Source organism: Ranitomeya variabilis, chromosome 1 (genome assembly GCF_051348905.1).
Source record: "Ranitomeya variabilis isolate aRanVar5 chromosome 1, aRanVar5.hap1, whole genome shotgun sequence".
Classification (NCBI taxonomy): Eukaryota; Metazoa; Chordata; class Amphibia; order Anura; family Dendrobatidae; genus Ranitomeya; species Ranitomeya variabilis.
Genome location: NC_135232.1, coordinates 715,670,071 through 715,685,669, shown reverse-complemented (window position 1 = coordinate 715,685,669; position 15,599 = coordinate 715,670,071). Strand labels below are relative to the sequence as shown.

Below are 15,599 nucleotides of genomic sequence, written 5' to 3'. Positions count from 1 at the left end.
GAAGTCACTTTGAGGGGTCTATATGATAGAAAATACCCAAAAGTGACACAATTCTAAAAACTGCACCCCTCAAGGTGCTCAAAACTACATTCAAGAACTTTATTAACCCTTCAGGTGCTTCACAGGAATTTTTAGAATGTTTAAAAAAAATGAACATTTAATTTTTTCACAAAAGATATTTATTTCAGATCCAAATTGTTTTATTTTACAAAAGGTAACAGGAGAAATTGGACCCCAAAAGTTGTTGTACAATTTGTCCTGAGGACGTAGATACCCCATATGTGGGGGTAAACCACTATTTGGGCGCATAGCAGAGCTCAGAATGGAAGGAGCGTGGTTTATTTTTTCAACGCAGAATTGGCTGGAATTGAGATCGGACGCCATGTCGCGTTTGGATAGCCCCTGATGTGCCTAAACAGTGGAAACCCCCCACAAGTGACATTTTGGAAAGTAGACTTATCTAGATGTGTGGTGAGCACTTTGAACCCCTAATGTTCAAAGTTTATAATGTAGAGCCAAAAGTTGTTGTGCAATTTGTCCTGAGTTTTCTGGTACCCCATATGTGGGAGAAAACTACTGTTTGGGCACACGTCGGGGCTCGGAAGGGAAATAGTGACGTTTTGGAATGCAGACTTTGATGGAATGGTCTGCGGGCATCATGTTGCGTTTCCAGAGCCATTGATGTGCCTAAACAGTAAAAACCCCCCATAAGTGAACCCATTTTGGAAACTAGACCCCCCTACTAACTTATCTAGATGTGTTGTGAGAACGTTGAACCCCCAAGTGTTTCACTAAAGTTTATAAGGCAGAGCCGTGAAAATAAAAAATCATTTTTTTACCCACAAAAATGATTTTTTTAAACCCCAAATTTTTATTTTCACAAGGGTAACAGGAGAAATTGGACTGCAAAAGTTGTTGTGCAATTTGTCCTGAGTACGCTGATACCCCATATGTGGGGGTAAACCACTGTTTGGGCACATGGCAGAGCTCGGAAGGGAAGGAGCACTTCTTTATTTTTTCAACAAAGAATTGGCTGGAATTGAGATCGGACGCCATGTCTCATTTGGAGAGCCCCTGATGTGCCTAAACAATGGAAATCCCCCAATTCTAACTCCAACCCTAACCCCAACACACCCCTAACTCTAATCCCAACCCTAACCATAACCCTAACCACACCCCTGTCCCAAACACACCCCTAAACCCAACACACCCCTAACCCTAATCCCAACCGTAAACGTAATCCCAACCGTAAACGTAATCCAAACCCTAACCCCAAATTTAACCCCAACCCTAACTTTAGCCCTAACCCTATTGGGAAAATGGAAATAAATACATATTTTTATTTTGTTATTTTTCCCTAACTAAGGGGGTGCTAAAGGGGGGTTTGATTTTCTATTTATAGCGGGTTTTTATGTTTGGCAGCGGTCACATGCTAAAAGACACTTTTTTTGCATCACCATATTTTGAGAGCTTTAATTTTTCCATATTTTGGCCCACAGAGTCATGTGAGGTCTTGTTTTCTGTGTGACGAGTTGACGTTTTCATTGGCACCATTTTCGGGCTCAGGAAAATTTTTGATCGCTTTTTATTCCGATTTTTGTGAGGCAGAATGAACAAAAACCAGCAATTCATAAATTTCTTTTTTGGGGGGCTGGGCATTTATATCGTTCCGCGTGTGGTAAAATTGACAGCAGTTTTATTTTTCGTGTCAGTACGATTACAGCGATACCTCATGTATATCTTTTTTTATGTTTTGACGCTTTTATACAATAAAAATATTATAAAATAAATAATTATGTAAAAAAAAATAATTTTTGCATCGCTTTATTCTGAGAGCTATAACTTTTTCATTTTTCCGGTGATGGAGCTGTATGGGGGCTTGTTTTTTGTGGGACAAGATGACGTTTTCAGTGGTACCATGTTTATTTATATCCGTGTTTTTGATTGTGTGTTATTCTACTTTTTGTTTGGCGGTATGATGATAAAGCAGTGTTTTTTTTTGCCTTGTTTTTTTTTTTTCTCTTTTAATGGGGTTAATTAGTGGGACAGTTTTATAGGTCAGGTCGTTACAGACGCGGCGATACTCAATATGTGTACTTTTATTGATTATATTTTTTTTTTATTCAAATATTTATTGATGGAATAAATATTGATGATTTTTTTTTTTTTTTTTATATTTTTACAATTTTTTTTTTCTTAAATTCATTCTTACTTGTACACTTTGTCCCACTATGGGACACTCATTTTGTGCAGGCTGATCACTTCTATAGCATGCAGATCTGCATGCTATAGAAGCTGTCAGCTCTGCAATCCCTGCACACTGGCCTTAGAGACTTCCTGACATGCACTGCGCATGACAGGAAGTCTCTTGGGTCTTGTAATCCGGATGTCATCCTGACGACATCGGTTTGTCATGGGAGCGATCGGGACCCCGCGGCATGCTGTGGGGTCTCCGATCCAAAGGCAGAGGGGCTGTCAGCCCCTCTGCCAGCTCCTGAACACTGCGATCATGTTTGATTGCAGTGTTCCGGGGGATAAAGTGACAGTGATAAGTGATAAGTGATAGTGTCAGTTGACACGCAGCTGATCGCATTGGACGTACTATTCCGTCCATGGGGATTAAGTCCCAGGTCACATGGATTGGAATAGTACGTCCGATGGCAGAAAGGGGTTAAATGTACACTCTGAAGCCCCTTCTTGACTGAAAAAAAACAAAAATGTAGTATTTTTTTCAAATTTATTAAGAAAAAATAAATTAAATATTACATGGTCATAAGTATTCAGACCCTTTGCTCAGTATTGAGTAGAAGCACCATTTTGAGCTAGTACAGCCGTGAGTCTTCTTGGGAATGATGCAACAAGTTTTTCACACCTGCATTTGGGTATCCTCTGCCATTTTTCCTTACAGAACCTCTCCAGTTCCATCAGGTTGGATAGTGAATGTTGGTGGACAGCCATTTTCAGGTCTCTCCAGAGATGCTCGATTGGGTTTAGGTCAGGGCTCTGGCTGGGCCAGTCAAGAATGGTCACAAAGTTGTTCTGAAGCCACTCCTTTGCTATTTTATCTGTGCGCTTAGAGTCATTGTCTTGTTCGAAGGTGAACCTTCAGCCAAGTCAAGATCCAGAGCACTCTGGAAGAGGTTTTCATCCAGGATATCTCTGTACTTGGCCACATTCATGTTTCCTTCAATGACAACCAGTCGTCCTGTCACTGCAGCTGAAAAACACCTCCATAGCATGATGCTGCCACCACCATGTTTCACTGTTGGAATTGTATTGGGCAGGTGATAAGCAGTGCCTGGTTTTTTCTACACATACCGCTTAGAATTATCACCAAAAAGGTTTATCTTTGACTCATCAGACCAGAGAATCTTATTTCTCATAGTCTGGGAGTCCTTCATGTGTTGTTTAGCAAACTCTGTGCGGGGTTTCATATGTCTTGCACTGAGGAGAGGCTTCTGTCGGGCCACTCTTCCAAAAATGCTCAACTGGTGGAGGGCTGTAGTGATAGTTGACTTTGTGGAACTTTCTCCCATCTCCCAACTGCATCTCTGGAGCTCAGCCTCAGTGATCTTGGGGTTCTTCTTTACCTCTCTCACCAAGGCTCTTCTCCCACCATTGCTCAGTTTGGCTGGGCGGCCAGGTCAACGGAGATTTCTGGTGGTCCCAATCTTCTTCCATTTAAGGATTGTGGAGGCCACTGTGCTTTTAGGAACCTTGAGTACTGCAGAAATTCTGTTGTAATCTTGGCCAAATCTGTGCCTTGCCACAATTCTGTCTCTGAGCTCCTTGGTCACTTCCTTTGACCTCCATGATTCTCATTTGGTCTGACACGCACTGTGAGCTGTGAGGTCTTATATAGACAGGTGTGTGCCTTTCCAAGTCAAGTCCTATCGGTTTAATTAAACACAGCTGGACTCCAATGAAGGCGTAGAACCATCTCAAGGAGGATCACAAGGAAATGGGCAGCATGTGACTTAAATATGAGTGTCTGAGCAAAGGGTCTGAATATTTATGACCATGTTATATTTCAGTTTTTCTTTTTAAAATTTTCAAAAATTACTACATTTCTGTTTTTTTTCACTCAAGATGAGGTGCAGAGTGCACATTAATGAGAAAAAAATGAACTTTTTTGAATTTACCAAATGGCTGCAATGAAACAGAGTGACAAATTTAAAGGGGTCTGAATACTTTCCCTACCCACTGTACAGCACTCTCTGTGTCTATGTGATGTATGTAGAGTAGACCTCCCACGGCTTGAGTTCTATAAGGCTATGTGCACACGTTGCGGATTTGTTGCGTTTCCGCAGTGTTTTTTCCTCGTGGAAATGCTGTAAATCCGCACTGGATTATTAAAGCAATGTTAATCAATGGTATTCCTGAATTGGTGTGCACATGCTGCTGAAAATTCTGTCCTTATTCTCAGCGTTTTATTTTCCACAGCATGTCAGTTCTTGATGCGGATCTGCAGTGTTTCTGCACCCATTAACTTCCATTGAGTCAGTCAAAGCCGCAGCAAAACCGCATGTTTAAAAAGGTTTGCTGATTTGCTGCGGATGCGCATGCAAAAATGCTGCAGAAAAGGAAGGAGGAAAAGTGTGCGGGCGGAGAATGTGTGTGAGTGGAGAATATGTGCAGTTGTGTGTGCGCGGATGTCTGCATGTGTGTGCGGTAACACTACCGCTGGTACCAGGTACGGACTGGGGCTGAAATTCAGCCCTGGCATTTGAAATCACACAGGCCCATGTTGTCCCCGTCCCCAAGCACTAGATGGGATACTAATATTACCCTGGATAGAGGAAAGGAAGATTTACTACAAGACCAATATTTCTAATGATACTGGTGGCCTGCTGGGGTAAGTGACTGACTCAGCGACTTTGTTCTCCATCACAACTCTTAACACTATGTATCTTGAGAACACCGATTCTGTTAACAACGTTGCAGACAAGGCGGCCCATCACCAGACAGGCCCTTCTGGCTTTTGCCAGATGGCCAGTCCGGCCCTGGCTGGTACTGTCGGTTACAGCGCTGTGGGATCATACTGGCAGATGTCAGCGTGATTCCGCAGCTGACTGTGACCCGCAGCGGTGACCTGCGGTTAAAAAAAACAAACAGGCGTGGGCCGATGAGACTACTGCTCCCATCCGGCTATGTCTGCTGTCACTGATAACAGTGACAGCAGGGGCTGCTGATGGGAGAGTAGTATCATCTGCCGGTGCCTGTGCTCACAATAAAAAATATAAATTAAAAATAAAATAAAATTACATACATATTCACATAAAAATAAAAACCCATTATACTCACCTCACACCAAATCCCCGACGCCTTCGTCTCCTAGAAATAATGTAAAATAATAAACCAACATACACTCCCTGTCCGCTGTAGTGCAGGTAATCCGTGTGTCCCACAGCGATCTCGCGTATAGAACAGTCACATCGGTAGGTGTGACTACTCTACTCGGCCCCCGGAGATACACTGACAGGAGGTAAAATATCCCGCAGTGTATCAGCTGATCAGCTCTCACTTGCGGCACCGCTGCGTGGGAAAGTTCTGACTCAGTGGTACTACCGTAAGTGAGAGCACTGGAGCTGATAAACTCCAATGAACTTTCATGGCAGTTCAGTGATACACTGCGGGAGGGATTATTTTCTGTCAATATATCACCGGAAGCCAGGTAGAGCGGTGACTGTTCAACACGTGAGATCGTCGTGGGACACTCGGTAATGGACTACGTCAGACAGGGAGTATTATATGTTGGTTTATTATTTTATTTTTGTTGCAGGAGATTGAGGGCTTTGGTGGAATTGGACAATGTTGTAAGTCTGGTAAATTAAGATTCAATAAAGGAATCTGTGTGATTATTTAAAATAAAAGACTTTATTCTGTGTGTTTATTTACCATGTAACTATAGGATTAGTAATGGATAGATGTCTTATAGATGCTTCTCCATTACTAAGCCGTGGGCTTGATGTCGCCTGACAATACAGAGGTGACATCAACCTGCATTCACCCAAATTTGTAACGTAATGTGGTTAGTCATGTGCAAGATCTGTATCTAGTAATTACTTTATGTAATGCTGTTTGTAATGTAATGTTGTAATGTTTGAAATGCTGTTTTATAATACTATAATTTCCCTGGAGTTCAATAAAGTGTATCGTATAGTATATACAGTTGTGGCCAAAAGTATTGGCACCCCTGCAATTCTGTCAGATAATACTCAGTTTCTTCCTGAATATGATTGCAATCACAAATTCTTTGGTATTATTATCTTCATTTAATTTGTCTTAAATGAAAAAACACAAAAGAGAATGAAGCAAAAAGCAAAACATTGATCATTTCACACAAAACTCCAAAAATGGGCCAGACAAAAGTATTGTCACCCTCCGCCTAATACTTGGTTGCACAACCTTTAGCCAAAATAACTGCGACCAACCGCTTCCGGTAACCATCAATGGGTTTCTTACAATGCTCTGCTGGAATTCTAGACCATTCTTCTTTGGCAAACTGCTCCAGGTCCCTGATATTTGAAGGGTGCCTTCTCCAAACTGCCATTTTTAGATCTCTCCACAGGTGTTCTATGGGATTCAGGTCTGGTCTCATTGCTGGCCACCTTAGAAGTCTCCAGTGCTTTCTCTCAAACCATTTTCTAGTGCTTTTTGAAGTGTGTTTTGGGTCATTGTCCTGCTGAAAGACTCATGACCTCTGAGGGAGACCCAGCTTTCTCACAGTGGGCCCTACATTATGCTGCAAAATTTGTTGGTAGTCTTCAGACTGCATAATGCCATGCACACGGTCAAGCAGTCCAGTGCCAGAGGCAGCAAAGCAACCCCAAAACATTAGGGAACCTCCGCCATGTTTGACTGTAGGGACCGTGTTCTTTTCTTTGAATGCCTCTTTTTTTTTTTTCTCCTGTAAACTCTATGTTGATGCCTTTGCCCAAAAAGCTCTACTTTTGTCTCATCTGACCAGAGAACATTCTTCCAAAACGTTTTAGGCTTTTTCAGGTAAGTTTTGGCAAACTTCAGCCTGGCTTTTTTTATGTCTTGGGGTAAGAAGTGGGGTCTTCCTGGGTCTCCTACCATACAGTCCCTTTTCATTCAGACGCCGACGGATAGTACGGGTTGACACTGTTGTACCCTCGGACTGCAGGGCAGCTTGAACTTGTTTGGATGTTAGTCGAGGTTCTTTATCCAACATCCGCACAATCTTGCATTGAAATCTCTTGTCAATTTTTCTTTTCCGTCCACATCTAGGGAGGTTAGCCACAGTGCCATGGGCTTTAAACTTCTTGATGACACTGCGCACGGTAGACACAGGAACATTCAGGTCTTTGGAGATGGACTTGTAGCCTTGAGATTGCTCATGCTTCCTCACAATTTGGTTTCTCAAGTCCTCAGACAGTTCTTTGGTCTTCTTTCTTTTCTCCATGCTCAATGTGGTACACACAAGGACACAGGACAGAGGTTGAGTCAACTTTAATCCATGTCAACTGGCTACAAGTGTGATTTAGTTATTGCCAACACCTGTAAGGGTACTGTCACACAGTCACACTTTGATCGCTACGACCGTACGATCCGTGACGTTCCAGCGATATCCATACGATATCGCTGTGTCTGACACGCAGCAGCGATCAGGGATCCTGCTGAGAATCGTACGTCGTAGCAGATCGTATGGAACTTTCTTTCGTCGCTGGATCTCCCGCTGACATCGCTGGATCGTTGTGTGTGACAGCGATCCAGCGATGTGTTCGCTTGTAACCAGGGTAAACATCGGGTAACTAAGCGCAGGGCCGCGCTTAGTAACCCGATGTTTACCGTGGTTACCAGCATAAAAGTAAAAAAAAACAAACAGTACATACTCACATTCCGGTGTCTGTCCTCCGGCGTCTCAGCTTCTCTGCACTGTGAGCGCCGGCCAGCCAGAAAGCGAGCACAGCGGTGACGTCTGACGTCACCGCTCTGCTTTCCGGCCGCTGTGCTTACACAGTGGAGAGAAGCAGAACGCCGTGGGACAGACACCGGAATGTGAGTATGTACTGTTTGTTTTTTTTACGTTTACGCTGGTAACCAGGGTAAACATCGGGTTACTAAGCGCGGCCCTGCGCTTAGTAACCCTATGTTTACCCTGGTTACCCGGGGACTTCGGCATCGCTCCAGCGCCGTGATTGCAACGTGTGACCGCAGTCTACGACGCTGGAGCGATAATCATACGATCGCTGCGACGTCACGGATCGTGCCGTCGTAGCGATCAAAATGGCACTGTGTGACGGTACCCTTAGGTGCCACAGGTAAGTTACAGGTGCTGTTAATTACACAAATTAGAGAAGCATCACATGATTTTTCGAACAGTGCCAATACTTTTGTCCACCCCCTTTTTATGTTTGGTGTGTAATTATATCCAATTTGGCTTTAGGACAATTCTTTTTGTGTTTTTTTTCATTTAAGACAAATTAAATGAAGATAATAACAAAGAATTTGTGTTTGCAATCATTTTCAGGAAGAAACTGAGTATTATCTGACAGAATTGCAGGGGTGTCAATTCTTTTGGCCACAACTGTATGAACCCCACTTGCCACCACTGCAGGGCAAGTGGGAAGAGCGAGGCTAAGTGCCAGAATTGGCTCATCTTAGAGATGTGCCTTTTCTGGGACGGCTGAGAGCTGATGTTTTTAGCCTGGTGGGGCCAGTATACATGGCTCCTTTTCAGGCTATTAATATCAGCCCGCAGCTGTCAGCCTAGCCTTTGCTGGTTCGATTTTATAGGAGGACCCCATGTCAATTTTTTTCTGGGGTTCCCCTGTAAACTAGCTAGTAAAGGCTAAGCAAACAGCTGTGAGCTGATATTAATAGCCTGGGAACCTTTATGGCTATTGGCTCCTTCCCAGAATATTAACATCAGCCATCGGCTTTCCCTCTGCTGGTTATTAAAATTACACATGAGCTCACGCAATTTTTTTTAGTAAAATTTTTTGAAAAATAAACAGATATGGCATTTCACGCAGATTTCTGAGGGTATGTTCCCACAGTCAGTAAACGCTGCGGGTTGGATGCTGCGTACATCCAGTGTCCAGCCTGCAATGTCCAGATGTTACAGCTTAGTGGATGGGATTTCAAAGAAATCCCATGTCCACTATGCGTGCATCGGAGCCCGAGGCTTCCTTGCTGAGTCGAACATGTGGTGCGTCTTTCCAGACAACAGGATCTCTATTTATCTTCCGGAGACACTCAGTCTCCACAAGGTAAATGTCACCCGTCCATTGTATAGGGCACGGTGATTCCGCACGGTTCAATGAACACCTACGTTCAAAATCCAGCAGCGCTTTGGACACAGCGGACATGTGCTGCGTCCAAAACACTGCCGATTACTGACTGTGGAGATGTAGCCTAATAACCGTTGCTGTTTTGTTACAGCATATGTAGATTCATTATGTTAATGCTCCTACATAGGCTGTTGTGTGTGTGTGTCTTTATTTAATATTGTGTGTGTCTTTACCGTATATACAGTACTCGAGTATAAACTGACCAGAGTATAAGCCGAGGCATCTATTTTTGCCACGGAAAACTGGGTAAGCTTATTGACTCGACTATAAGCCGGGTAAGCATTGTCTCCTCATCCCTGTCCTTATATGCATGCCTTCCTGTCCCTGTATGAAGGTCTCCCCATCCCTGTCTGCATGCCTCCCTTTCATTATATGCATGCCTCCCCTGTCCCTGTCATTGTATGCATGCCTCCTTATCCCGTCCCTGTTTGCATGTTTCCTATTGAAATAAGAGCAAATCATCCTACTCGCCTACCTGCACGCCCTGGGTGCAGGCACTGCATCTCGTTCTGGCCGCCAGCACCTGCCTGTAGCTCTTCCTGCCAAGCGATCAAGTGGCCCCGCTCATTAAGGTCATGAATATGCGCTCCACGCCTATGGGAGTGGAGACGCGTGCATATTCATTACCTAAATGAGCGGTACCACGTGATCGCTCGGCAGAAAGAGCTGCAGGCTCCCGCGGCCGGAACAAGATGCAGTGCCGGCACCCAGGGCGTGCAGGTAGGTGAGTATGATGTGTGCTGGAAGCCTGCGGCTGGCATTGTGCACTATTACAGCGGCACAAGCTTTAGCCACAGCTGCCGGCTCCTGCCTCTGTGACCCGCCGCTCCCCCTCCCTCGCCGTCTTTCTGGACCGTGACTCATGTATAAGCCGAGGGGGGCCTTTTCAGCACAAAAAAATTGTGCTGAAAAACTCTGCTTATACACGAGTATATACGGTAATATTAATGAGGGTATGTGGCTGAAGAGGTTGAACAAAGAAATTACATCACTTTTTTTTTTTTTAAATAATATATCTTTATTTGGCTTACAAATCCGCATGAAAATCAGCATCAAATCTGCACTGAATTTCCACTGCGTTTTCTGCCAAGAGATGCAGAAACCGTGCAGAAATTTCCAATAGCAAATCCACAACGTGCGCACATAGCCTAAATGTGGCATGCGCAATGATGATTTCCCGGTGAGTAGACCTGCAGTGTAACGTACATCTGTGTTCATAACTTACTGCTGCAAGTTCTTTCAAAATTCATGACAGAGTCGACCGATGCAAATCTGGAAAAGCAGTTTCAAGTAGCAATATCATTGATACCATCTAACATCACAGCCGCACCAAAGAGAAGCTGCTCCAGCCATCATATCAGGGGAAGTGACCAAATATAGCAGAGCCGGAGGCTGGTATAAATAAGGTATAAATATCCAAATCACTCCTGGCAGAAAAAAGATTCCCACCCTTGCTGTATATCTTGGTGTAGAGTGATACCTGAATGATTTGGCGCCTTTGTGTTGCCAGTGTAAGGTTATTACATGTGTAATATGATTCCTATGTGTTATCGGCCTAGGATGATTATGTAATTCCTCTGTTTTATAGGTGTAGGGTTATGCCTGTATAATGTGACTCTCTTGTAATATCCCCACACAGATAATACATTTATGACATGATTCCTGCATATTTTTGGTGTGGGGTGGTTCCTGTATGATGTGATTCCCGTACATTATCCGTGTGTGTGTGGGGGGGATTTTTGAATGATTTTTTTCTTGTATATTATTGGTGCTGGGTGATTCCTTTATGATGTGAAACCCGTACATCATCAGTTTGTGAGGTGATTCCTGTATGATATGAATCCTACACATCGGTGTGTGTGGTGATTCCTTTCCATTATCGGTGTTTTCAGTGATTCTTGTATGATTTGATTTTTGTACATTATCGGTGTGGGGTAATTCCCTTATATATCGATGTTTGGGGTGATTCCTGTGTATTATCGGTGTGAAGGGAATCCTGCATGATGTGATACCCGACACACTCCCCTTGAGAAAGCAACAGTGTGAAACGTGCGTCGGGGCTGTCGTGGTGACATTCAATGTCTTCCCTGATTTCATTATTGCGAAACACTGAGTCTATTTAGCTCTGCTTAAATGGACTAGCATGAGAAATATCATGCTCACCACATAGTAAAATCCCAGAAAAACAACCACAACAGGGAGTAATATAAACACCACTTTATTAGATAATACTGATTAAAACATACAATACAATATTAAGAAGTAAAATATATATGTATAAATATACAAGTGCCTGTAGCTATCTGGTTACCATATTAAATAATTTTAAATATCCATAAGGTCATTAAAAATAGCCCACTTAAGAAGTAAAACCGTGTACAACAATTATATAAAAAAACAACAAGGGGGAAGTGACCACAAGGTGCAAAATGACCAAAATATAAAAATATTATAAACGGTAGTGCAATAGAAATATTATGTGCAATATACGCTGTGCGAGGTGCAATAGTAATGCACTAAATCCCAAAGCAAAAAAATTGTGCTAAATAAGTGGGCAATATGAAAGGACACTTACTTCAATTGTATTTATATGTAGATTAATGGACTACCAGTGCTCTCCAGGGCACCCCGACGCGCGTTTCGGATGCACTGTTCCTTCGTCAGGAAGGAACAGTGCGTCCGAAACGCGCGTCGGGGTGCCCTGGAGAGCACTGGTAGTCCATTAATCTACATATAAATACAATTGAAGTAAGTGTCCTTTCATATTGCCCACTTATTTAGCACAATTTTTTTGCTTTGGGATTTAGTGCATTACTATTGCACCTCGCACAGCGTATATTGCACATAATATTTCTATTGCACTACCGTTTATAATATTTTTATATTTTGGTCATTTTGCACCTTGTGGTCACTTCCCCCTTGTTGTTTTTTTATATAATTGTTGTACACGGTTTTACTTCTTAAGTGGGCTATTTTTAATGACCTTATGGATATTTAAAATTATTTAATATGGTAACCAGATAGCTACAGGCACTTGTATATTTTATACATATATATTTTACTTCTTAATATTGTATTGTATGTTTTAATCAGTATTATCTAATAAAGTGGTGTTTATATTACTCCCTGTTGTGGTTGTTTTTCTGGGATTTTACTATGTGGTGAGCATGATATTTCTAATTAAATGTAGTATTATACTACACTGCTAACACACTGGGTGTTTTCTGGGGACCTTTTATCTAATCTTTATTTTTATATGGTATAATTTTAATAATATATCTTTTATTAGTACCCTGTCTACATTAGTGTGTTTTATTAATTAAATGGACTAGCATGTTTGAATTGGGTCAATTTTAGACCATATACTTATTGTTAAACTGGTTAGTATTTTCCCTTTGTCATCGTATATACCTATTACTATACCTAACTCACCACTTCCTTTCTCTATACTTGATTTATCCTCTTTTTTTTTTTAAATCCGCAAAACCTGCATCACTTGTATGGTTCATGTTTTTTTTTTTTAATGTGTTTAATAAAATATTGCTGACTTTTATACTCTTGTGAGTGGTTTAATGAATATTTTGTATTCATGTATAGGTCGCAGTGTTTCGGGTGATTCTTGTGATTCCCGTACATTTTTGGTTTGGGGGGTGATTCCTGTACATTATCGATATTAAGAGATACCTGTACACTATCGCTGTGTGTGGTGATACCAGGATGGGGATGAGGGGACCATGCATTCCCGGATAGGGATGAGGGGGCCATGCATACCAGGATAGAGATGAGGGGGCCATGCATACCAGGATAGAGATGAGGGGGCCATGCCTACCAGGATAGGTATGAGGGGGCCATGCAAACCAGGATAGGGATGAGGGGGCCATGCATACCAGGATAGAGATGAGGGGGCCATGCATACCAGGATAGAGATGAGGGGGCCATGCCTACCAGGATAGGTATGAGGGGGCCATGCAAACCAGGATAGGGATGAGGGGGCTATGCGTATCAGGATGGGGATGAGGGGGCCATGCGTACCAGGATAGGGATGTGGGGGCCATGCCTACCAGGAGCGTACCAGGATAGGGATGTGGGGGCCATGCGTACCTGGATAGAGATGAGGGGGCCATGCCTACCAGGATAGGTATGAGGGGGCCATGCCTACCAGGATAGGTATGAGGGGGCCATGCATACCAGGATAGGGATGAGGGGGCCATGCATACCAGGATGGGGATGAGGGGGCCATGTGTATCAGGATGGGGATGAGGGGACCATATATACCAGGATAGGGATGAGGGGGCCATGCGTACCTGGATAGTGATGAGGGGGCCATGCATACCAGGATAGGGTTGAGAGGGCATGCATACCAGGATAGGGATGAGGGGGCCATGCATACCAGGATGGGGATGAGGGGGCCATGCATACCTAGATTGGGGACATATATATACCAAGATGGGGGATATTAGTACAGAATTGACCACATTTTTTACTTCCCTTTTTTTTCTATTTTCCTCCTCTAAAACCTAGGGACATAACAATATCACATGACTACAGCATGATGTACATTTGTTATCACCACATCCATAACCAACCAAACTCTAGAGAAATAGAAAAAAAACGTGGCAAACATGTTCAAAATGTGTGTAGGAAAAAAAAATGGTATCACTAAAAATGTCACTTTGTCCTTCAAAGAATGTGGCCACCCAAATTCAAATTTTTTGTATATGCGGCTCATATACCCAGCTGAGTTTGAGAACCCTGGTCTAATAGGAGGTCAGCCAAGCACTGTGTTCAGCAATCTCTGGTGCTCCCATAAAGAATGAATGGACTGGTGGTGCTCCATTCAGCTGGGGCTCTGAAGAGCCCTGATTCTTGGGATTGGTGGGGCCACGGCAGTTGGACCCCAAAGATCTGAAAACTATCCTGTGGATAAGTGATATTTCCTAATCTTGAGAACCCCATTGAACAGTGTTGTCTGGGCTAAATATAATATTACATGGCGGCTTGGATTCACTAGAAATAATGAAATGATTGATACCTGCTGTCACTCATCAGGATCCTGCACAGGCCGCTCTGTGGCTAGCACTGGCACCAGGAGTGATAGCGTCACTGTGATCTCTGACCACAGGACCGCTGCATTCTGTAATAATCTTCAGAAGTCAGGTGACTTGAGCTGAGCGCCATTATGAAAACATATGATGATAGATCATACAAGTCACCTGACTGATGCAGCTTATGGGCTCACTCACATTAGCGTATAACACGGCCGAGTGCTATGCAATGTTTTATCGGATTGCACTCGACCTAAAGTTATACTGTGGGGCAGTGAAGACCCGCATAAGAAGACAATCGCAGCGAGTGCTCCACAAATCGGAGCATATGCACATATACAAGTCTATGGGTGCATGTAAGACTTCAGACTGCACTCGGATGTTATCTGAGTGCAGTCTGATGTAGGCACACAGAGACAATGGAGAAGATGGAGAAATTAAGTTCTCTGTCTTCTGTGCACCTGTGATACCATTCTCTCATGTGAGAGAATCGGATCACAGGGAACTGACATTCTGCTTAAAAACTGATGAGAGTTTGTGTCGAGTGTCATTAGGATAATTTGTGCCATTCTCTCGCTAGTGTGAGCGACCCCATTACAGAACGCAGCGGCCTGTGGCCAGTGATCACAGCATCGATATCACTCCTGTGCGCTCGGCCGTATCATACGCTAATGTGAGAGCTCCCATAAGCTGCATCAGTCAGGTGACTTGTACTATCTATCGGATGTGTTTCTGATGGCGCTCTGCTCAAGTCACCGGACTGCTGCAGATTATTACAGAATGCAGCGGTCCTGTGCCCAGAGATCACAGTGACGCTATCACTCCTGATGCCAGCGCACACCACAGAGCGGCCTGTGCAGGATCCTGATGAGTTAAAGCAGGTATCAATCATTTTGTTTATATCATTTTGTGTTTTTTTTTTTTCTTTTCATTTTTGTTAGGCTGGCATTGCAGAACAGATAAGATGCACTTATGTCTGCCTCTTCTGCAAAGCGAAACACTGTTTGTGCTATTTGAATTGTAACCTCCATTGTGGAACCAGCAGGGGGCTCTTTCTGTACCTGGGGGCCCCGGGCAGCTGCCTGGTGTGCCTGCCCATAACACCGGCCCTGGGTGTGGGGTGATTCCTGTATGATTTGATTCCTGTATAATATCTGTGTGGGATGATTTTTGCATGATATGATTCCCATACATTATCACTGTGTGGTGATTCCTCTGTGATAAGATTCCCATA

General features: G+C 43.3%; 1 protein-coding gene across 10 annotated transcripts in view; it reads left to right on the top strand.

The window, feature by feature from the left end:
* The window catches only part of TMEM63C (transmembrane protein 63C), a 42,799-nt gene that overhangs the window by 17,246 nt on the left and 9,954 nt on the right, over window positions 1-15,599 (top strand). The window lies entirely within an intron of this gene.